Below are 24,250 nucleotides of genomic sequence, written 5' to 3' on the forward strand. Positions count from 1 at the left end.
CTCTCTTCACGTGAGAGATTTTTCATCTAAGGAGCAGAGTTGGAAGTGTATGTTTAATCAGATGCCATTTAATTGTTTCTCTGAAAGGCTTTTGAGGCTGTTTTAGTTTCTTGGCATGTGGAATGAAATGGGTGCCGTGCGACGCACCGGCAGCTCTGGGCTCGCTGGGGAAGGGGATCTAGTCAGTTTCCAAAGCGTCTGAACATTTCAAGCAAATCCAGAGGGTCCTTTAGCTGCTCTCTGCTCCCATAACTTGGGCTTGGATTGATCTGTGAGGGGTTTATCGCTCACCTTATCCCTCCTGGCACAGGAGGTCTTTGAATGCTCGCGTCTGACGGTCTGAGTGACAGATGCCCTTCCCAGCACAGCACATTCTTGGCTGAGCTTTGGTACCAACCACATGTCAGGTCAGATCAGATTTTCTGCCAGGGTCCTCGGGCCAAGCTGGAACTGAGCAGGTCAGTCCAGCTTGCAGGGAGCTGTGTGGGGAGAGTCCCCCCACCGTGGAGAGCAGCACGCCATCCCCATCCAGGGTCCAGGGATTCTCAGAGCTTCTGCACCGTGTGCGGTTCCTTGGTCAGTGGGCATGACCCGAGTCAGGCCTTTTTGACCTGCATTCAGTTCCCTGTATACCAAAGGGCTGCTGGTCACTCAGGTCACTTGGGCTTCCCAGGGGGCTCTGCGGGTAAAGAATTTGCCTGCCAAGGAGGGAGATGCGGGTTCCATCCCTGGGTCAGGAAGATCCCCTGGAGGAGGAAATGGCAACCCTCTCCAGTATTCTTGTCTGGAAAATTCCTTGGATGGTGGAGCCTGGTGGTCTACAGTCTTGGGGTTGCAAAAGAGTCAGACACGACTGAGCAACTGAGCGCACACAGTCACTTAAGTAGGTCAACTCCACGAGTACTCCTTTCCCTCAAGTACAGAAGCGAAAGAGCTAGTGAGGTCCACAGAACTCCTTACAGAAGCATTTACTCCAAACTTCCCTGGCATTTCAGTGGCTAAGACTCCATGCTTCCAATGCAGAGAGCACAGGTTTGATCCCTGGTCGGGGAACAAGGATCCCACATGCCATGGGATGTGGTCAAAAATAATACATAAATAAATAAATAAAAATAGCATAAAATAATAGCAAAGTATAAGACAAGGGGAAACTGTTACTATATTAGGAGTTTATGATTAACATGTACACAGTATCAATAACCTCAGATATGCAGATGACACCACCCTTATGGCAGAAAGTGAAGAGGAACTCAAAAGCCTCTTGATGAAAGTGAAAGAGGAGAGTGAAAAAGTTGGCTTAAAGCTCAACATTCAGAAAACGAAGATCATGGCATCTGGTCCCATCACTTCATGGGAAATAGATGGGGAAACAATGGAAACAGTGGCAGACTTTATTTTTGGGGGGCTCCAAAATCACTGCAGATGGTGACTGCAGCCGTGAAATTAAAAGATGCTTACTCCTTGGAAGGAGAGCTATGACCAACCTAAACAGCATTTTAAAAAGTAGAGACATTACTTTGCCAACAAAGGTCTGTCTAGTCAAGGCTATGGTTTTTCCTGTAGCCATGTATGGATGTGAGAGTTGGACTGTGAAGAAGGCTGAGCACCGAAGAATTGCTGCTTTTGAACTGTGGTGTTGGAGAAGACTCTTGAGAGTCCCTCGGACTGCAAGGAGATACAACCAGTCCATTCTGAAGGAGATCAGCCCTGGGATTTCTCTGGAAGAAATGATGCTGAAGCTGAAACTCCAGTATTTTGGCCACCTCATGTGAAGAGTTGACTCACTGGAAAAGACTCGGATGCTGGGAGGGATTGGGGGCAGGAGGAGAAGGGGACAACAGAGGATGAGATGGCTGGATGGCATCACTGACTCGATGGATGTGAGTCTGAGTGAACTCCGGGAGTTGGGGATGGACAGGGAGGCCTGGCATGCTGAGATTCATGGGGTCACAAGGAGTCGGACACGACTGAGCGACTGTACTGAACTGAACACACTACCATATATAAAGCAATCAACAAGGACCTACTCGATAGCACTGGGAACTCTACTCAATATTCTGTGATAATCTAAATGGGAAAGAATCTGAAAAAGAATAGATACATGCGTATGTGTCCCTGAAACTAACAGAGCATGTAAATCAACCATGTGTACAGTCATTCAGTCGTGGCCGACTCTTTGTGACCCCCTGGACTATAGTCCACCAAGCTCCTCTGTCCATGGGATTTCCCAAGCAGGAGTACTGGAGTGGGTTGCCATTTCCTTCTCCAGTAAATCAACTATATTCCAATATAAAAATTTAAAAAAATTTTTTAAAGAAGTATTTAATACATCTTGTTCCTAAAGTACCTAAAAAGCTACCTAAAACCGCAAGAATCAAAACCAGGTTAAAATTCAATTTCACTGTGTATGACAGTCTAAGTACCCAAAAAAAAAAAAAAAAAAACCCAAACCTCTACGATAAGATTCTACCACAGTTATTCCTATGCTAGGTTTCACTTCAAAACAGCCACCAAAAAAAGTATAACAACTGTCAGAACAGGAGAAAATATCAATTTTTACAAATTTATAGATTGAGCCCTAGGCCCAATTTCACAAATACTAAGTCAAATTAATTATTTGATTGGTGTATGGAAATTTAAATTTTTAAAAATATTTGTGTATGGTAAGTATATTAAGTATTTTATAAATGTTTCATTTTAAGGCTTTCCTTCTGATTATCAGAGTAATATGTACTCGGGTTTGGTCACTTAACACGGGCCTGTCGTTAAGAATTCTTTAGCCTACACACTGCTCTGGCAGATGACTGTGTCATAGTACTTTATGTGGCCAGTGTTCCAATCCTAGATGTTTAGGTTGCTTATACATTTTTGCTTTTATAACCCATGATGTGATACACATTATTGTAAATAAATCTCTGGGTGCATCACTCTAGTCTAAGGATAGGATGTTAGAACTGGCACCGAGGAACTGATGTAGTGGCACGTTGGAGGAAGCAGCTGCTGTTTCGCCGGGCCCTGGTCCTGAGGATGCGGTCCAGGTGGTCCCTGGCTGCTTCCTACCGCTCCTCTGCCCGCCTTTTCCCCGCTCCTCTGGCAGGATGAGGCGTGCAGGCCTGGGTGAAGGAGTACCCCCTGGCAACTATGGGAACTGTGGCTATCCTAATAGTGGCGAGACTGCCCGTGAAGAGAACGAGAGACTCACGGAAAGTCTGAGAAACAAAGTAACTGTGATAAAATCTCTTTCCATTGAAACAGGGCATGAAGTTTAACATCAAAATAAATTATTAGCTGAAATGGATTCACAGTTTGACTCTACAACTGGATTTCTAGGTAAAACTATGGGAAAACTGAAGATTTTATCCAGAGGAAGCCAAGCGAAGTTGCTGTGCTATATGACGCTATTCTCACTGTTTGTCTTTTTTGTCATTTACCGGATTGTTAAACTGAGGTGATGCAAGTCAGTGTGAGTTTGGAATTTGTTCCAACTTAACAGCTTGGAGTACCACATCAGTAAAAAGAAAAAAAAAAAAAAAAAACCAGCATCAAAACATTCCTAAGTTTCAGCTACTATGGCTCTTCCCATCAAAGAGCACTGAATCTTGTTTCATAAATCACACCAGATAATACAGTGCTCTTTGGATACTGTTTCTTAATGATTCACTTTTTGCCCCGATTTTCAGCAGTACTGAGATGTTCTGAGGGTCACTCTGGCCCTAACAAGTTTTTCCTGTTTTTTGCTGTGAGATTAAAGAGCAGTTATAAAATTCTGTTGTGACCATAAATGTGGGTTTCTGTTCCACATAAAGGAACTTCGTGGGAGAGTAGCAATGCCTAATGGGGAAGGCAATGGCAGCCCACTCCAGTGTTCTTGCCTGGAGAATCCCAGGGACACGGGAGCCAGGTGGGCTGCCGTCTATGGGGTCGCACAGAGTCGGGCACGACTGAAGCGACTCAGCAGCAGCAGCAGCCGCAATGCCTAAAGAGCCCGGTGCTGTGCTCTTGAGTTGGTGAGCAAGTCTGTGATGGATGGGAAATGTGTTTTCCTGAATTGTCATCGCCCCAACGTTGGACTCTTCTTTCCTCCTTTATTTTGTTTAAACTGTCGGCTGTTTTTTTTTTTTACCTACAGTTTTCCTAATAATTTTTGATGATATGACTCTTCTTCCCCTCCGCCTCTACCCAAGGACCTCAGTCTTGACTAAAACTTGTTAATTTGGCATATTTCTAGTAGGATCCAAAACAAATGTGTACCAGTATAGTTGTCATTTTATATTAGCTTTATATATATATTATATATATATATATAATACATTGACTTGGCTTATAATAGTTTTATGATTTTGGCCACTTGGATAGGCCATTTGGTTATCATTTATAACAGAATAATGTGAAGCTAAAGTAACTGCCAAGTTCTGATTGGAAATAAAATGTTCAGGAAAAGCAGTTGCCTCTGCTGTATTATGTGCTCAAAATAAATATTGGAAATACTCAGGCATTGAACTTAGGGTTAAGGGCACTGTTGTTTTAATCCAGTGTATTTGTTTATAGGAAACAAAATGCAAAAATGGACTGCTAAGTAGATGTCAAAATGTTGTGAAATTGTCTGTATTGCTACTGTTTTGGAATTTGCTCATTTATGGGCTTCAAAAATAAAATTTTTAATAAAATAAACAAAAAAAGTGGCACCAAGGGGTCAAAAGTTACAAAGATTTTAAGGTTTTGAAATATACTGCCAAAGAATACTCCATCAGCTGTACTGCGTTTTGTCTCAACCAGCACGAGTAAGCCTGCCCATCTTACTTTGAGAGTAGTCTCTCTTGGCACTGAACCCTATCACTGACAACGTTTCTGCCAGTCTTAGAAGCAGGATTTCGATTGCCAATGAGGTTAAGTAGTGTTTTACAAATGCTTTGGACCTTCTTTCATGAGTTGAATTTTCAATTTCTGGGGTCAACTTTGCTCACTGAGTGTTTTCCTTTTGCACATATTAAAAACACTTCTTATATAATTTGCTACAAATAAGCTCTATCTTCCAATTGGTGGTTTTGACACATAGACATTATAAATTTGTGAAGTCTTGAAATGTAGAAGCTATGAGTTTTTATTTAATAAAAGCTATGCAGGAAGGAGGAAAAGGGAGTTGGTTTTTTTTTTTTAAGGGTACAGGGTTTCAGTTTTGCAAGATGAAAAAGTTTTGAAGAGTTATTTGACAACAGTGTGAATATACTTACCACTACTACATTGCACACTTAAAAATGGTTAAAGTGAAAATTTTTATGTTATTTTTTAACCACAGTCTTTAAAAAGCAATCTTTTTCTTGTGGTTTCTTCCTTTGCTTATGAAGCCCTGTCTCTATATGCACCTTTCCACTACCCCATGGCAGAATAGAGAGTAGTAATGTACGCTAATGTACTGGATCACTTCATGGCAAATAGATGGGGAAACAGTGGAAACAGTGACAGGCTTTATTTTATTGGGCTGCAAAATCACTGTGGACAGTGACTGCAGCCATGAAATTAAAAGACGTGTGTTTTTGGAAGAAAAGCTGTGACAAACCTAGACAGCATATTAAAAAGCAGAGACGAAAAAAAAAAAAAAAAAAGCAGAGACGTTACTTTGCCTGCAAAGGTCCATCTAGTCAAAGCTATGGTTTTTCCAGTGGTCATGTGTAGATGTGAGAACTGAACAGTAAAGAAGGCTGAGCACCAAAGAATTGATGCTTTCGAACTGTGCTGCTGGAGAAAACTCTTGAGAGTCCCTTGAACTGCAAGGAGATCAAACCAGTCCATCCTAAAGGAAATCAACCCCGAATATTCATTGGAAAGACTGTTGCTGAAGCTGAAGCTGCAATACTTTGGTCACCTGATGTGAGGAGCTGACTCATTGGAAAAGACCCTGATGCTGGGAAAGATTGAAGGCGGAAGGAGAAGGGGATGACAGAGGATGAGATGGTTGGATGGCATCACCGACTCCATGGACATGAATTTGAGCAAACTCCAGGAGATGGTGAAGGACAGGGTAGCCTGGTGTGGTACAGTTCATGGGGTTGCAAAGAGTCAGACATGACTGAGCTACTGAAGAACAACAATAGGATCAATTTGTGCCTTTTTCCTTAACCCAGATAGCTAGGATTCTCAGTATCCTTGGTGCTTTAGGGGCTTCCACCCTTCACAGCTAAGAGAGTGATACGAGTATAGGTACAATAGTAGGGTTTTGGTTTAAAGACTCGATTTTTTCCCCCCATTAAAAAAAGAATGAAATGGGAGTTATGTCTTTCTACTATGACTCATGCGAAGAGTTGACTCATTGGAAAAGACTCTGATGCTGGGAGGGGTTGGGGGCAGGAGGAGAAGAGGACGGCAGAGGATGAGATGGCTGGATGGCTTCACCGACTCGATGGACGTGAGTCTGAGTGAACTCCGGGGGTTGGTGATGGACAGAGAGGCCTGGCGTGCTGCAGTTCATGGGGTCACAAGGAGTCGGACTCGACTGAGCGACCGAACTGAACTGAACTATGACTCAATGAGGAGGCTAGAAAATCTTCTCCCTCAAAAGCAACTATAAAGATAGACAGTGTAGACAGCCATTTTAATGCTCTTAAAATCACCGTTTGATTGCTCATGTAACAATATGAGAAGCATTTGTGGTTGAGAAAATCTCAACTTTGGGTACTAATAGCAAGTCTCTATGACATTCTTGTTGGTCATACAAGATGGACAGGGAGGCCTGGTGTGCTGCAGTCCATGGGGTCACAAAGAGTGAGACACATCTGAGCAACTGAACTGAACTGAACTGATGATGTTCTTGACTGGTTGTTGTTGCTCAGTTGCTAAGTCATGTCTGACTCTTTGCAACACCATGGACTGCAGCACACCAGGCCTTCCTGTCCATCACCAACTCCTGGAGTTTACTTAAACTCATGTCCATTGAGTCGGTGATGCCATCCAACCATCTCATCCTCTGTCATCCCCTTCTCCTCCCGCCTTCAGTCTTTCCCAGCATCAGGGTCTTTTCCAATGAGTCAGTTCTTTGCATCAAATGGCCAAAGTATTGGAGTTTCAGCTTCAACATCAGTCCTTCCAATGAATATTCAGGACTGATTTCCTTTAGGATAGACTGGTTGGATCTCCTTGCAGTCCAAGGGACTCTCAAGAGTCTTCTCCAACATCACAGTTCAAGAGCATCAAATTGGTGATTTTCTGACACCAATATCACAATCCATAAAAAAAAAAAAATTGGGAAATTGAGTTTTATTATAATTAAAAAGTCCTTTGTTTTAAAGGACATCACTACACACCACAGACTTGGCTAAAGTGCAAACCATTATATATGATAACATATTATATAAATTATTTAAATTAATCTATATATATATGTATACTTGAAATGTATATATTATTGAAATCTCTCAAAACTCAACAATAGAAAGACAAATAATCCAACTAAAAAATAGACAAAAGCGTTGACTAGACATTGAACTAAATAAAACACACAAATGGCTAATAAGCACATGAAAGGATGCTCAGCACCATTAATCGTTAAGGCAATACAAATGAAGACCATAATGAGATACCACTACACACCCGGTAGGATGGCTGTAATAAAAGAGACAGACAATACCAAGTACATCCCCGTGGATCTGAAAAAGCTGGAACGCTGATACACTGCCGGTGGCACAGCCGCTTTGGAAAACAGTTTGGCAGTTTCTTAAACCATATCATACCGACCACACAACCAAGCAATTCCACTCCTAGAAATCTACCTATAAGAAATGAGAAAACACATATCCAAAGAAAAGCCTGTATGCCAAAAAGTGGAAACAGTCCAAGTAGCAGTCAACCAGTGAATGGATAAAACAAATTATAGTACACCCATCCATACTAGACAACAGTAAAAGCAAAAGGACCCAGATACAACTTGGAAGAAAGGCAAAAACATTATGCTAAGTAAAGAACTAGATGCAGGGGCTTCCCTGGTGGACCAGTGGTTAAGAATCTGCCTGCCAGTGGCAGGGACACGGGTTTGATCCCTGATCTGGGCAGATGCCACATGCCCGGGGGCAACTAAGCCCTGGGTCGGAACGACTACGCCCGTGTTCTAGAGGCCGTGCTCTGCAACGAGAGAAGCGACCACAGTGAGAAACTCACACACTGAAACTGGAGTGGCCCCCACTCACCAAAATTACAGAAAGCTCGAGCGGCAACAAAGACCCAGTACAGCCAAATATCAGTAAATAAATAAATCTAAAAAGTAGGTGCAAACGCCTATATAATGAATTGTGCCGTTTGTATAATGAAATGTCCAGAAGAGACAAATTTATACGGAGAAAAAGATGTCAGCAGTTACCTCGGGCCAGGGGCAGGTGGGAAGATAATCTTCAAATGGACACAATGGGACTTAGGGAAAGGATGAAATGCTCTGAAACCGGATGGTGGTAAATGGCTGCACAGCTATCAATATATTAAACATTGTTGAGTCATACACTAACATTTGGACGATTTTATTTTATGTAGTCTATATTTCAGTAAAGCTTTTTAAAATGTATAAGAAAACCGTTAATGGCTCCCTTGTCTATCCTTTAAAATTATTTTTGATTTGAATTTTATATTCTTTCCAGAATACTGAAGTATAATTTATATAAAGTTTGCAAACCTTTTCTCGCATCCTGCAGGTTGCCTTTCCACTGTTTCCTTAGCTGTGCAAAAGCCTTTTAGTTCGACTTAGTCTCACTTGGGTATTTTTGCTTCTGTTGCTTGTGATTTTGGTGTCATATTCAAGGTATTATTGTCAAGATCAATGTCAAGAAGCTTTTCCCCTGTTTTCTTCTAGGAGTTTTGTGGTTTCAGATGTTATTTACATTCGAATCTTTAATCCATTTGAGTTACTTTTTGTGTACGGTGAAAGCTAAGTGTCCAGTTTCATTCTTTTGCAGGTGGATATCCAGTTTCTAAGCACTATTTATAGAAGAGACTTTCCTCATTGTGTGATCTTGGCACCTACTTGTAAAAATTTAGTTGACACTATACGGGCGGTTTTACTTCTGGGCTCTCTATTCTCTTCCATTGGTCTCTGTTTTTATGACAGGACAATACTGCTTTGATTACTATTACTTTATAATAGAATTTGAAATCAGGCAGTATAATGCCTCCAGCTTTGTTGTTCTTTCTCAAGTTCACTGTGGCCATTCAGGGTTTTCTGTGATTCCCATATGCATTTTAGGATTACTTTTTCTGTTTGTGTAAAGAAGTCTTTGCAATTTTTATAGAGGTTACATCGAAATTGTAGATTGCTTTAGGTAAGTATGGACATCTCAACAATGTTAATTCCTCTAATCTGTGAATACAGGATATCTTTCCATTTATTTGTGTCTCCTCTAATTTCATCAGTGTTCTATAGTTCTCATGGTGCAAGTCTTTCACCCCCTCAGTTAAGTTTATTCTGAAGTATTTTATTCTCTTTGGTGCTATTGTAAATGGGGCTGTTTCTCAATTTTCTTTTCACCTAGTACCTTGTTTGGTATATAAAACTGACCTTTATATGTTGATTTTGTAGCCAGCAGCTTCATTGAATTCATTTATTCTAATAGTTTTTTTGTGGAGTCTTTAGGGTTTTCTACATATAAGATCATGTCATCTGCAAACAGACATAATTTGTGCGAGTGTGTGTAACTTTTTATTTTATATTGGAATACAGTTGATTAGCAATGTTGTGATAGTTTCAGGTGTGGAGCAAAGTGACTCGGTTATACATGAACACGTATCTATTCTTTCTCAAATTCTTTTCCCATTTAGGTTGTCACTCAGCGTGGAGCAGGGTGCCTGTGCCCTATGGCAGGTCCTTGCTGGCTATCCATTTTAAATAGAGCAGTGTGTACACATCAGTCCCCATCTCCCTAACTGTCCCTTCCCCCAATCCTTCCCCTCTGGTAAAAACAGAGATAATTTTACTCCCCCGTTCCAATTTGGACGCCTTTTAACTGACCTTCATAGTGACGAAAACCACAGAACCTATTTGGTAAACCTGTGACTTTGAATGGTTACCTTGGATTTCAGTTCCCATGGGTCCAAGAAGCAGACACCCGGTGAGTAAATCCTCCTGAACATGATATTCCTCGTGACAGATATCCAGGGAGCCAAAGGCCTGGGACAAGAATTAGCACCAGCCACCTCGTGTGACGCTTGCTCAACTGAGTGTCATGATGCTGCTCTCAAACGTAACGAGACACCACACGAGACCATCCACCAACGAATGTACAGGTGGGGGGGGGGGACCATGTGTGCCCCAAGGATCTCTGCCAAGGTCAGGGGGACAGCGCTCCTGAACTTTTGTACCACGTGTTGCCTGCTGGTCAGGTAGCCTTGAAGACTTCAATGCCCCAAATTCTGCATTCATAACATTTTTTTGTTTGTTTGTTTTTGGCTGTGTTAGGTCTTCGCTGCTGCACAAGCTTTTTCTCTGGTTTCTCTGGGCTTCTCAGTGTGGGGGCTTCTCTGGTTGCAGAGTACAGGCTCTAGGGCGCTCCAGCTTCAGCGGGTGTGGCTTGTGGGCTCAGCAGCTGCAGCTCCTGGTCTCTAGAGCCCAGACTCAATAGCTGCGGTGCAGGGGCTCGGTTGTTCCACAGCATGTGGGATCTTCCCAGATCAGCACTGAAGCCATTTCTCCTGCATTGGCCAGTGGGATTCTTTACCACTGAGCCATCGAGAAGCTCAATAACATTCATTCTAAAACACAGAAAAGCTAATCTGATCTTAAGTCAGGGTTTTGGCAAAATATGATGTTTCTTGTTCCTATCATTTAGTTTTATAGTTATGCCATCAATTAAGAGGCCAATCGATTCTACCTAATTGCTAAATAGCAGGAAAAGGGTAAGTTCCTTGCTGTTGTTCAGTCGCTAAATCGTGTCCAGCTCTTTTCCACCCCACAGACTGCAGCGCACTAGGCATCCCTGTGTTTCACTATGTCCCAGAGCTTGCCCAAACTCATGTCCAACGAGTCAGTGATGCCACCAAGCCATCTCATCCTCTGTCACCCCCTTCTCCTTTTGCCTTCAATCTTTCCCAGCGTAAGAGTCTTTTCCAGTGAGTCAGTTCTTCACATCAGGTGGCCAAAGTATTGGAGCCTCAGCTTCAGCGTCAATCCTTCCGACGAGGGCTGATTTCCTTTAGGATGGACTGGTTTGATTTCCTTGCTGTTCAAGTGACTCTCAAGAGTCTTCTCCAGCACCACAGTTTAAAAACATCAATTCTTCAGTGCTCAGCCTTCCTTATGGCCCAGCTCTCACATCCATACATGACTACTGGAAGAACCATAGCTTTGACTATATGGACCTTTGTCACCAAAGTAAGGTCTCTGCTTTTTAATACGCTGTCTAGGTTTGTCATAACTTTTCTTTCAAGATAGGTTCCTTACCTGGAACAAAACTTCACAAAGGCGGTATCCCCCCCAGCTCATAGCTTTCTGAAGCCCACTCTACCCCTCATTGCTTCTCTCACTTTCTTGAACTTCAGAGTCCTACACAAACTCCATGCAATGAGATTCCTCTCTTGGTGTAAAAGATTTCTGTGGCTGAGTTCTGGGCTTAGTTTTCCGGCATGTTTTCACTGCCTCCATGAGAGGATTTATGCCTACATCCCTTGAAAACATGGCCCTTCTTTCTCTTTATTTTCTCGTAAGTTGTACAAACCTATCTTCCTGAAGTTAGAAAGTGAACCTCATACCAGGGTGAAAAATATCACCTCCACCTGCAGGTGTCTCTACATGTGATCGTGACGGTAAAACCACCAGTTAGCGTGTGTGTGTGTGTGTGTGTGTGTGTGTGTTACCCAAGCATTCTCCACGTTCACTTACTCCATGAGTGTTCACTGGAGTCCATTTGTTTCTGTCCAGCTCCCCCGACCCCTTAGTGATGGGACCATGGCCACATGTACCAGCCGCCTCTTGCCAGGTCAGCCACCTTCACCACCACTTCCCAGCACCCCAGCTGCCCCCTGAGGCTGCCAGCAGAGAGCCATGGAACCAAACTTCTAGAAACACTGTTGCTGGTGTTCATGTCTCCCTTGCTTACAAGTCTTCTAGAATTCCCCATCATTAATTTGCCGCTGTTGTTGTTTACTCGCTAAGTCGTGCCCATCGCTTTTGCGACCCCATAGACTGTAGCCCGCAAGGCTCCTCTATCTATGTGATTCTCCAGGCAAGGATACCGGAGTGGGTTGCCATTTCCTTCTCCAGAGGATCTCCCCGACCCAGGGATCAAACCCAAGTCCCCCTGCATTGACAAGCGGCTTCTTTACCACTGAGCCACCAGGAAAACCACCCCTCCCCGACCCCTGCCCATCATTAATGGAACAGAGCTAATGAGAGGCTAATAGAACCTCTCAGCCTGACGCTCCTGAGGCCTCTCTTGTCCTGTGATGAAAGACGACCTAGAAGCAAATTCTGCGGGAAACGTAGGTCTTGTTTCAGAATTATCTGCTCCTGTGTAGGAGGATGCCAACCTTATCTTCAAAAGTTCCAGCTGCCCAGGTTCCTCGGCTTTGTCCATTTCAGCCATACTGCAGCTTTATCAGCTGACAGGGGGTACGGATCAGAGCTTAATCGATGACACAGACTGTCCGTGGCATGTATCATCAGCAGTTCCAAGATCTCCCAAGGCGAATACATTTTATACTGCTGAGAAGCTGGACCACCCAGGAGCTCCTTCCCGGGACCAGAACACCTTGACCCTTCGGTAGAAATGCTTCCCTGAACTCTGCTCCTCCCCCGCTGGCCCATCTCTTTATTTTCCCCGAAACACACCCTGTTATCATCTCTCCCCCTGTAGCCTTGCTGACACCTTCCTTCCAGCTCCTCCCAACCTTCCTCCTTCTCCCTCCTCTGAACTCAGGATTTGTCACTCACTTGCTTCGAAGTCTTGAATTCCTGGAATTCTTTTATTTGTATTTCGGCTGTGCTGGGTCCCCATTGCATCACGGCTTTCCGCTTGTTGCAGCGAGTGGGGGTGAGTCCCTCGTGCTGCGCGGGCTTCCCACTGCAGGGGCTTCTCTCGCTGCAGAGCACATGCTCCTGGGTGTGCAGGCTCAGCAGCTGCAGCTGCCGGGCTCTAGAGCCCAGGCTCAACGGTTGTGGTGCCCGGGCTTAGCTGCTCTGCAGCACATGGGGTCTTCCCGGACCAGGGATCGAACCTGTGTCTCCCACACTGGCAGGTGGATTCTTTACCAGTTAGCCATCAGGGAAGCCCCTGAAATTCTTGAAGTTGGTGGTGATGGTGAAAGTTTTTTTTAGCAAATCCTGGGCAGGAAGACATTCTCTTGAATTCTCTTCTTGTTTTAAAATTTCTTTTTTTAAAAAAAAAAGTTACCTAAATCTTTGGTGGGAGAAGGCAATGGCACCCCACTCCAGTACTCTTGCCTGAAAAATCCCATGGATGGCAGAGATTGGTAGGCTGCAGTCCATGGGGTCTCTAAGAGTCGGACACGACTGAGCGACTTCACTTTCATGCATTGGAGAAGGAAATGGCAACCCATCCCAGTGTTCTTGCCTGGAGAATCCCAGGGACGGGGGAGCCTGGTGGGCTGCTTGGAATTTGTTCTGGTGTAATGCATGAATCAAGGAAACAGTTTTTCCCATTTGTCTCAGCACCTACTTATTCAAATTTTCCCCAGTGATTCTTTTTAATATAAATTTATTTATTTTAATTGGAGGCTAATTACTTTACAATATTGTAGTGGTTTTGCCATACACTGACAAAAATCTGCACGGGTGCACATGTGTTTCTCATCCGGAACCCCCCTCCCATCTCCCTCCCCATCCCTTCCCTCTGGGTCATCCCAGTGCACCAGCCCCAAGCACCCTGTCTCATGCATCAAACCTGGACTGGCGTCCCCAGTGATTCAAAACGCCATCTTCATTATAATTTAAGTTCTCATCTATCTGGGGTCTCTTTTCATGGTTCTATATTCTGTTCCACTGATTTGCGTAGCCATGGAATGACATGAAACCATTTTAGTACTTACGGCTTTTTAAATCTACTTTGATATTTGCTAGAGCTGGTCTTTTCTCACTATGCTTGCTTTTCAAAAACGTCCTGATTATTACCGTTTACTTTTCCATATGAACTCTATAATCATGTCTGGTCACCTTCCACCAAACCGCTGTTGCTGACATTATCAGATCTGAATTTCAAAACTGATTCTGGCTACAGTGTGAAGAACAAGGCTACATGAGTGAAGACCAGTGTGAATGCTATCGCACGAGTTCATAGGAGAGGTGAGGGCCGCCTGGACTAGGAGGGCGACAGCAGAGACAGAAAGAAGGTAGGATCGAGTGATGCGGAAAAAGTAAAATTGGCAGGACTTAGTGACAAAAGTAATCTGATAGCTTAGGAAGAGGTAGGCGGCTTAGGTGGTTTTCTAGTCTTGCCCAGACAATGCTGGGATTTAGTCCATGTCTGTAGAGATCCAATCCGGATCAATCCAAGGATGCAATGTTAGTTTTGGGGTTGCCCTGAAAATCAGGGTGCTTTTGGAAAAGACTTGGAGTTCTTTGTAAAGAGTTCATCATGGGTTCAGACAAGATGCCCCAAAGTGAATTGCCTCCCCCAGCCGGTATCAGGTATCAGGAATGCTAAACCAGCTTCTAGAACATTTCATGGGCTGTGGGGGGTGTACCCATGACCTCAAACTACATAGCTCTAAATGGCAATAGTGTATTCTGAGACATTCCATCACATCATATTTGGGGACTGCAGAGGCAACCGGTGGTTAGTGAAGAAAAAAAATACTTCAAAAGTTTTCCTTTCTCCAGTTCCTCAAAAAGTGGTATTACCGTAAGTCTCCACTCCTAGGTATATTATACCCCAAAGAATTACAAATGAGAACACAAAGAGATCATTATATACCCATGTTCATAGCAGTGGTATTCACAACAACCCAAAGCTGGAAACAGCCCAAATGTCCATCATCAGATGAATGGACAAAGAAATGTACCACATCCGTACAATGGACTATGAAGCAGCCTTTGAAAGGAAGGAAATGCTGACACATGCCTCAACACAGAGGGTCCAAGGAAGCACTCTGGGGAAATAAGCAAGAAACAAACGGACAAATACAGGATTCTGTTTATGTAAAGTACCTAGACTAGGCAAATCCATAGAAACAGAAAGTGGAATAGAGGCTGCCAAGGAGCTGGCGGAAAGGGGAAATGGGGAGTCACTATTAAATGGATATAGAGTCTGTTTGGGATGATGAAAAGCTTCAGGGAATAAGCAGTGGTGAGGGCTGTATTGTACAACGTTGACAACTTAATGCCACTTAACTGTGCACTGTTGCTGTCGTTTCACCGTTAAGTCGTGTCCGACTCTTTGTGACCCCGTGGACTGTAGCCCGCCAGGCTCCTCTGTCCATGGGATTTTCCAGGCCAGGATACTGGAGAGGGCTGCCATTTCCTTCTCCAGAGGATCTTTCCCACCCAGACATTGAATCTACATGGCCTGCATTGGCAGGTGGGTTCTTACAGCTGAGCCACCTGGGGAGCCCTAACTGGGCAATTAAAAGTGGGTAAAACGATAAAAAATGTCACTTGCATTTTACCATGTTTGAAATGGATAGAAAAAAATCCCAGGAACTAACATAATATGGTAGGTCAGTTATACTTAACAAACAAATAAACAAGCAAACAAACTCATAGGAAAGAAGAGATTCGATCTGTGGATACCAGTAGTGGGGAATAGAGGGGAGAGAAATGGAAGGAAAGCAATCAAAGGGTAGGAACTTCCAGTTATAAGATAAATAAGCACTAGGAATATAGTGTACAACATGGTTAATGTAATTTACATTGCTGCATGTTACATACCAAAGTTAAGAGAGTAAATCCTAAGAGTTCTTATCAAGCAGAAAATTTTTTTTCTACTTCTTTAATTTTGTGTCTCTATGTGATAATAAATGTTCACTGAACTTATACTGATAATCATTTCATGACGCATATAAGTCAAGTCATTGTGCTGCACGCCTTCAACTCATAAATTTAGAATAGAAAGTCTTAAAGTGTACCTCGATAAACCTGGAAGGAAAAATGATTCACTTTATGTTGAGTGTATTTTACCAAACTAGAAAAGAATATATGTTTTTTTAAAGTTTCCTTTTCTTATGAAAGAATGTGCCATAACAGAGGGGCCTCCCCTCACCACTAAGACAAATTCTGACCACGTGATTACAGCTATATGTCATATTAGCTCGCAGAGACCCAGGTTTTGCAAAGTAGGCAATGCACTCTCTCACTCAAAACAATGCAAAATATTTTGGGAAACAAACTATACTGCCTGCATCTCCGGAAATCCCCTCCCAAGTGGCTAACCACAAAGGGAGGAAACAGAACTCGATGAAACCAAAAGTTTGCAGTCAAAACCTAGAGTCCCTATTACCTCGTTCTGTACTAGAGCACGGCAGTGCAAGCAGGCGCTTGGGAACGATGTGACTGGTTGCAACGGGTAAGCCTGTTCCGCCCTGGTCTTTCTTTATGCCATCATGTAGACATAATCTTCTTTCCAAATGTATTTTGAAGCAAATAGGTCTAAGGCATTCGATTAAACAGAAGCTATTTAAAACTCACTTGGCAGATCACCTGAAAATTCAGTTAACAGAATTAGGCAGTGTCCTTTGAAGAGCTCTGAAGACAGCTGGGGATGAAACTGTATTACTGTTGGTCAAACTGATACTACAAATAACCGCTGAGCTAGATTACCAAGCTGCCAATGCTACTTCCATGGAAAAAAGGAGAATATATATATGTTTGTTCCAGAGGACACCCTAAGAGGAATCTGCCATAAAATGCAGGAGCATCTAAATGCAAGAACAGAGACCTCCCTAGTGATCCAGCGGTTAAGAATCCACCTTTCAATGCAGAGGACACAGGTTTGATCCTTGATCGGGGAACTAAGGTCCCACATGCCACCGGGCAATCAGAGAGCCTGTATGCTGCAACGAGAGAGAATCCGCTCACTGCAGTGAAGACCCACCGCAGCCAAAATCATCACCACGATAGAATGAATAGACAAACATCTCTAATCCTCACAACGACTGTACAAGACATTCTTCCCATTTAAATAAATAAATAAATGCAAGAGCGACCTATCCATTGAGTGAAGAGTACCATGTTTTCCAGAAGAAAAGAAAGGATAATTGATTAATACTGTACAAATAAGCAGATGGAAATTATTTATAGTGATAAAATTCTTGGGGAAATTCTACACAGGTGAACTTTTCTAACCACCTAGTCATTATGATATTAAAGAGTGTGCAGAGCTCCAAGTGTTGGCTCAGTGACAGCAAATGACAGGTAGGAATAAAAGGAAATGCTTCTCAAGGGAGGAAGGTAATAAGCCTTCCAAGTCATTGCCATATAACATGAAGATGTGCGAGCTTTTACACCTGCAAGTTTATGGATATCAGTGAGTTTGGGGAAATACCAAGTCAAGGAAGATAAATGTAACAGGATGGTAAAGTGAAATTTTCAGCTGAGGCCCCTGAAATCGACTTTAAGCTTAAAGAGGTACAAGGATACTTAATAAAGGATTTATAAAGCAGATGACGTAATTTTAGAAAGAGTCACTACACACCTATTCAGTTCAGTTCAGTCGCTCAGTCATGTCCGACTCTTTGCGACCCCATGAATCGCAGCACGCCAGGCCTCCCTGTCCATCACCAACTCCCGGAGTTCACTCAGACTCATGTCCATCGAGTCCGTGATGCCATCCAGCCATCTCATCCTCTGTCGTTCCCTTCTCCTCCTGTCCCCAATCCCTCCCAGCATCAGAGTCTTTTCCAATGAGTCACACCTATCAGTCACACCTATTAGAATGACCAAAAACTGGAACATAGACAATACTAGGTTTTTGCCTGGTTGTGGGGCAGCAGGAACTCTCATTCATTGGTGTCTTAGTGTTAGTTGCTCTGTTGTGTCTGACCCCTTGTGAACCCCTGGACTGTAGCCCACCAGGCTCCTCTGTCCAAGGAACTTTCCAGGCAAGAAGACAGGAGTGGGTTGCCATTTCCTACTCCAAGGGATCGTCCCGACCCAGGGACTGAACCCACATCTCTTTCATCTCTTGTGTTGGCAGGCAGATTTTTTTTTACCACTGCACCACTTGGGAAGCCTGAATCTGTAGAGTGAATGTATAACATCCAGAGTGAAATTTTTTAAGGTAAACTGTGAACTTTGGGATAATGATGTTGTGGCAGTATAGGGTCATCAATTCTACCAAATGTATCATTTTAATGAGTGATGTTGATAACGGGGGAAGCTATATACATATAGGTACAAGGGGTATATGGTGGTACATTTGAGATTCAACAGATGCAAAAAAAAAAAAAGCCCTCAGATAAGGAACTTTCCTTATCTGGCTAAAAGCAATAACTTTGGGGAAATAAGGCTTCCATAAATTCCTCTTCAGGGTGGACGTACCCCCAACAAGGGAGAAGCCAAATAAAACCTAACCCAATTCCCTTCTCCAGAGAAGGAACAAGGAAGTGGTTGCCAGGGATGAGGGTGGAGCAGGTAACCAGCTGGAGCACAGAAGACTTTTAGGGCACTGAGAGTGCTGAGTGTGGTAATGATGGCTGTGTCCCTGTGTGGCACTGCGTGTGCCTCAAGAACATGCAAGGCCACTCACACCTGCATAACATTGTCGCACACTTTCACATCTCCCGTCTCTTTTTCTAAAACCCATTTGCCTTTCCAAAGAAGCCTGTTCGTTTGTTCTTCCCATAAGACTTTCTTCCACTAAATTAGGTATATAATTCTTTAACCATTTAAGAGGCCAGCTATTTCCTTTGATGGTTCCCATGTGCATTGGAAACAAACCTTTTCTCCTGATCATTTGTTGTTTACCAGTGTAATTCACAGGCCCCAGGTACAGAACAGAAGAGGGTAGAAGGAAAGTCTTTCTCCCTTCCCCCACAGCAAAAAGGGGAAAATCTGTCAGCTCAGCCAACTGCAGTGCAGGAAAGGTGAGTGTGAGCTGGGCCTCGGGGACAACCTCAGGCAAGGTGGGAGTGCCGCCTTCTCCATCTCTCATTGCTGCTTCCCTCAGGGTCACTCTCTCCCTCTGTGGACGGGTTCTTCCCCACGGCTGGCAGGGACACGGCCGTCGGAGGGCTCAGACTCATACCTCATAGCCTTGCCAACCAAGAGAGCCGGAGACCCTCTTCATCAAGTCAAAGGTCAGAAATCCCAGGACTAGGCTTCCCTGGTGGCTCAGTGGTAAAGAATCCGCCCACCAATGCAGGGGACACGGGTTCCGCCCCTGGTCCAGGATGATCCCACATGCCTCAGAGCAACTAAGCCCGAGCACCACGACCACTGAGCCCGGGAGTGAAAACGATTGAGCCCGCAGGCCCTGGAGCCCGTGCTCCGCAGCAAGAGAAGCCGCCACAGTGAGAAGCCCTCGCCCCTCCCCTGGGGAGCAGCCCCCTCTCTCCACAACTAGAGAAGAGCCCTCATGGCAGCAAAGACTCAGCACATCCAATAAATAAATAAATTAAACCATTTTTTAAAAAAGAGAGAAATCCCTGGGACTTAAAGCAACTATGGCTGCTCTGTTGCTTCAGGCATTTCTGACTCTTTGCAACCCCATGGACTGTAGCCCTCCAGGCTCCTCTGTCCATGAAATTCTCCAGGCAGGAATGCTAGAATGGGTTGCCATTTCCTTCTTCATAAAGTAACTATACTCCAATTAAAAAAATAAAATTAAAAATCCCAAGGACTGGCTGATATTGGGGATCATACCTAGCTCCAGCCAATCATTAGGTAAATTAAGAAAGCAGATTGGTAAGAAACTGGGGCTCCCACTGAACCATGTGCAGTATTTCTGAGAGGAGAGTGCCACTCCAGGCAGACAGAGCAGTCCTTCCAAAGAGCATGGTGAAGACCTCAGAAACACAGTCAGGCCACCTAGATGGCTCCCTTGGCATCCTGAATCCCCATCCCTGAGGACCTGGGCTTCTTCCCTAACATTGGGCTGGCAGGAGTGGATGGCGAGCAGCAGAATCCTGCCCTGGACCACAGCCAGTCATCTGGAGCCTTTTTCAGCTTGTCAGTGCTCAGCTCCAGGAGGGCTGAACCTTTCTCCCTTCTGGGTCACTTTATTCAGACCACTTCTGAATGGTGTCAATCAGCCCATGAGACACCCACGTCTCTCCCGTATTTCTCCTAACATTTATCTGCACTCTGTACCCCCTCGACTCAGAGTCACTTGTCTTTGAAACCCAGACCCCAAATGAGCTGTGCTGCACTCCTCTTTGGAGTGGATCTTGGTCCAGGAAGCTATCGCTGAGCAGGAATGGGAAGGGGCGAAGACTAGCCCTGTTCCCCGCTCACCTGCCTGCCACCAGCCCTGTCTGCATATCCCGCTTCTGCTGAACCCCACTCTCTGCTGTTACCCGTGAAGGTGCCTCTGCACTCGTGCAGAGTGCATGCCACGCCCTGCAAAGCTTTACAGAGATAAATTCAGACATAAAACAGGAAGTAATTCTCTGTGTCGCTGAGAATGATCTAAGAGAAGTTATTTAAAAGCTGAAGTGTGGGGGTTTGGTTCTCAGACAGTGTGGATCAGATTCACAGGAGGGCTCGTTCAGGTGACAGAACGGGGTCCACGCGATGAGTCTTCTTCAGTAGGTTTGGCGTGGGGCCCGAGAATTTGCATAGCTAAAAAGTGGATGCTGTTGGGCCCAGGCCCACACTTTGAGAACTTCTATGGCAGAGGCTTAAGAAGAGAGAGAAACCATCTTTAGGCCACAAGGCTCTCATGTGAAATTGTAGCTATTGGCCAAAGTCTGCTAAGGCGCTCTTTAGCGCTGACTCTGACAAGTGTCGTATTCATCAAACGACCCCATCTGCACTTCTTCACGCTGTTCCCACTTGTCCTTGTTGTTCGGTCGCTAAGTCGTGTCTGACTGTTAGCAACCCCATGGGCTGCAGCAAGCCAGGCTTTCCTGTCCTTCACATCTCCCGAAGTCTGCTCAGACTCGTGCACCTTGAGTTGGTGATGCCATCCAACCATCTCATCCTCTGTCGCCCCCTTCTCCTTTACTATGAAATAATTATTGACTATCTTTACTAAGATACCATAAAAATTTCTAGGAGCCTCAGTGTTCCGATCTATATACAGATAATATCTATATCTATATATATTTAGTGAAGTTTTCTAATAAAATTCATGAGTTGCTCAGTGAAAAGCTTAAATTATAAAATTTTTAAAAGATTCTATTGATGTGGATCATTTTTAAAGTTTTTATCAGATTTGTTACAACATTGCTTCTGTGTTTTGATTTCTTGGCCACACAGCATGTGGGATCTTACTTCCCCTAGCAGAGATTGAAACTGCCCAATGGACCGCCTGGAAAGTTCCAGGGCAAAGGTCCCTTGATCAAGATACTCTTAACAGCCCTGGCTCTCTGGAATGCTGGCTAGATAGGTCAGCTCTGAGCCTCTCTTGGGGAGAGGGAGGAATCTAAGTGGGACCAGGGCTGGGCAGGGGAGCTAGTGTCCATCTTAGAAGCTGGGAGGAGCCAGATGCCTAGAAGAATAAAGAGCCTTTCTCCCTCAGGAATGAGCCAAATGGTTGGACCTCTTTCTTCTGGACCCTCTGCTGGTTTGCTCTGTTCTCCTACTTTTAACATTCTGACTGTAAAGGGAAAGAGAAAGAATCAAGTGGCCTTGAAGAAGTAGGCCCTCTGACTCATCAGAAGCTCCTTTCCCACCATGCCCTTGGTTTCATCACTGTCGGAAACAGAAGTGCTAGTTCTCCAAAGGTGGAATGAAAGGCTGAGATCCTGGACTCTCCCAGAGCAGCAGGTCTCACCTTGGCTGCATATTAGAAACAGATGGGAAATTCAAGAACAAATTCTCAGGGACCAGGGAGCATTGTCAAGCCAATTAAATTAGAATTGTGGGTGTGACCAATATATTTTAAAACTCCCCAGGTGAGTCTAATGTGTAGTTGAGGCTGGATGCTACCGCCCTGAAGACTAAAGCTGGCTGTGCAGTCAAATCACCTGAGGGACTTTTAGAACTACTGTTCAGAAAAAAGAAAAAAAAAAAAAAAAACTAAAGAAGACCTCAGACCAAGTAAAATAAGATCTCTGAGGATTGTGGCCAAGTATCAGTATGTTTTTAAAGCTCCTCAGGTTTCTAAGTTTCCTTAGTGTATATGTGGTAAACCATATACAACATGAAGTTTACCATTTTAACCATTTTTAAGTAAATAATTCAATGGGCTTCCCTCATAGCTCAATTGGCAAAGAATCTGCCTGCAATGCAAGAGACCCTTCCTGGGTCGGGAAGATCCCCTGGAGAAGGGAGAGGCTACCCACTCCAGTATTGGGCTTCTTTTGTGGCTCAGCTGGTAAAGAATCCACCTGCAATGTGGGAGACCTGGGTTAGGAAGATCCCCTGAAGAAGGGAGAGGCTACCCACTCCAGTATTCTGGTCTGGAGAATTCCATGGACTATAGCTCATGGAGTCACAAAGAGTCGGACACGACTGAGCACATTTCGCTCATCACGTGTCAATTCAGTGGCATTAAGTCCATTCACAACGTTTTGCAACCATCACCACTATCTGTTTCCAGAACTTTTTCATCATCCTGAACAGAAACTTGACATTCATTCAACAATAACTCCTCATTTCCCCAGCTCTGCTGACCTATACTGTATTCTACTGTCTGTCTCTATGAATTTGCCTATTCAAGGGAATATAAATGGAATGATACAATATTTGTCCTCCTCTTTCCGGCACATACCACTTAACATAATGCTTTCTAGGTCCCTCCGTGTTAGAGCATGTGTCAGAAATCCCTCCCTTTTTAAGGCTACCTTACATTGCTTTGTATGTATGTGGCATGTTTTGCTTTTCCATTCACCTGTTAATGAACATTTGGGCCATATCCACATTTTGGTTCACTGTGAATAATGTTGCTACAAACATTGGTGTACAGGGATCTGTTTGAGTTGCTGCTTGCAATTCTTTTGGGTCTGTTCCAGAAGAGTGATTGCTGGGTCATATGATGAGTCTATGTTTAACTTTTTGAGGAACTGTGATGCCCTTATGAGATTCTTACACGCAGCCAAACATGAGGAACACTGCTGTGGCCAGCAGTGTTCCTCATACAACCTAAGGGAGCGCAGATTAGTATAATAGTTGGTAAATATTATTAGATAAATTTCTTCAGAAACTACATCACAGTCCAATGCAATTGTTAGCATCACAAAGTCAAAAGACTTGGGTAGATTAACATAGCACCCTTTTGAAAATGCCAACAAAGTGTCTCACAGCCATGAGAAAAGTCACATCAATTGCAGTTCCTAGCTTCGATTGAAATGGATGCCCAGTGATTTGCTAGTGCTAATCATTGATGTATCAGCGCTTCTGATTTGCTTTGTAGATAAGAAATGATTGGTCTTCCCTGGTGGCTCAGTGGTAAAGAATCTGCCTGCCAATGCAAGGGTCATGCGTTCGATCCCTGGTCCGGGAGGATCCCACCTGCCATAGAGCAACTAAGCCACAATTACTGAGCCTGTGCTCTAGAGCCCGGGAACCACAACAACTGAGCCCACGTGCTGCAACTACTGAAACCCACATACCCTAGAAGCATGCTCTGCCAGTAGAGAACCCACTGCAGTGAGAAGCCTGTGCACTGCATCGAAGGGTGGCCCCTGCTCGCCGCAGCTAGAAAAAGCCCTCGCGGCAACGAAGACCCAGCACAGCCAAAAATACACAAAATTATAAAGACGCTAGATGACTGGCATTAGAGATAGTAAATTCGACCCGATTCAAGACTTTTCCTATTGTAATGCTGTATCTATCTTGATACCTGGTAATATTGCTCAGATACGTTTTCTTGACTAGGAAGGAGACAGTGGCAATGTCTATGGGAGTGTGTTGTACATGGGAATGTCTTACATCTCATAGAGTTGCTGCTAACTAGCTGCTGACAGCCTTTAGGAATTCCTTTGTGTGTGAGTTTTTGTTTCTGCTTTCCCCTCTCTTGATGCTCCACATGGTACCTTCCCCTTCATATTTTCAGCCTTCCTTCTTGCTGCCAACAGACTACTCACTCCCCACTCCCTTTCTTTGCCATAAGCAGAGATTGTATTTAGTCAACCTTGTACTCTAAGCACGGGCTTCTCTGGTGGCACAGTGGTAAGGAATCCACCTGAAAACGCAGGAGACACAGGTTCAGTGTTCCTGGGTGGAGAA

The 24,250-nt window shown here is 44.1% G+C and overlaps 1 pseudogene; it reads left to right on the forward strand.

Moving 5' to 3' along the window:
- LOC108633765 lies at nt 2,346-3,457 on the forward strand (annotated as a pseudogene).

This window comes from Capra hircus, chromosome 24, assembly GCF_001704415.2.
Source record: "Capra hircus breed San Clemente chromosome 24, ASM170441v1, whole genome shotgun sequence".
Classification (NCBI taxonomy): Eukaryota; Metazoa; Chordata; class Mammalia; order Artiodactyla; family Bovidae; genus Capra; species Capra hircus.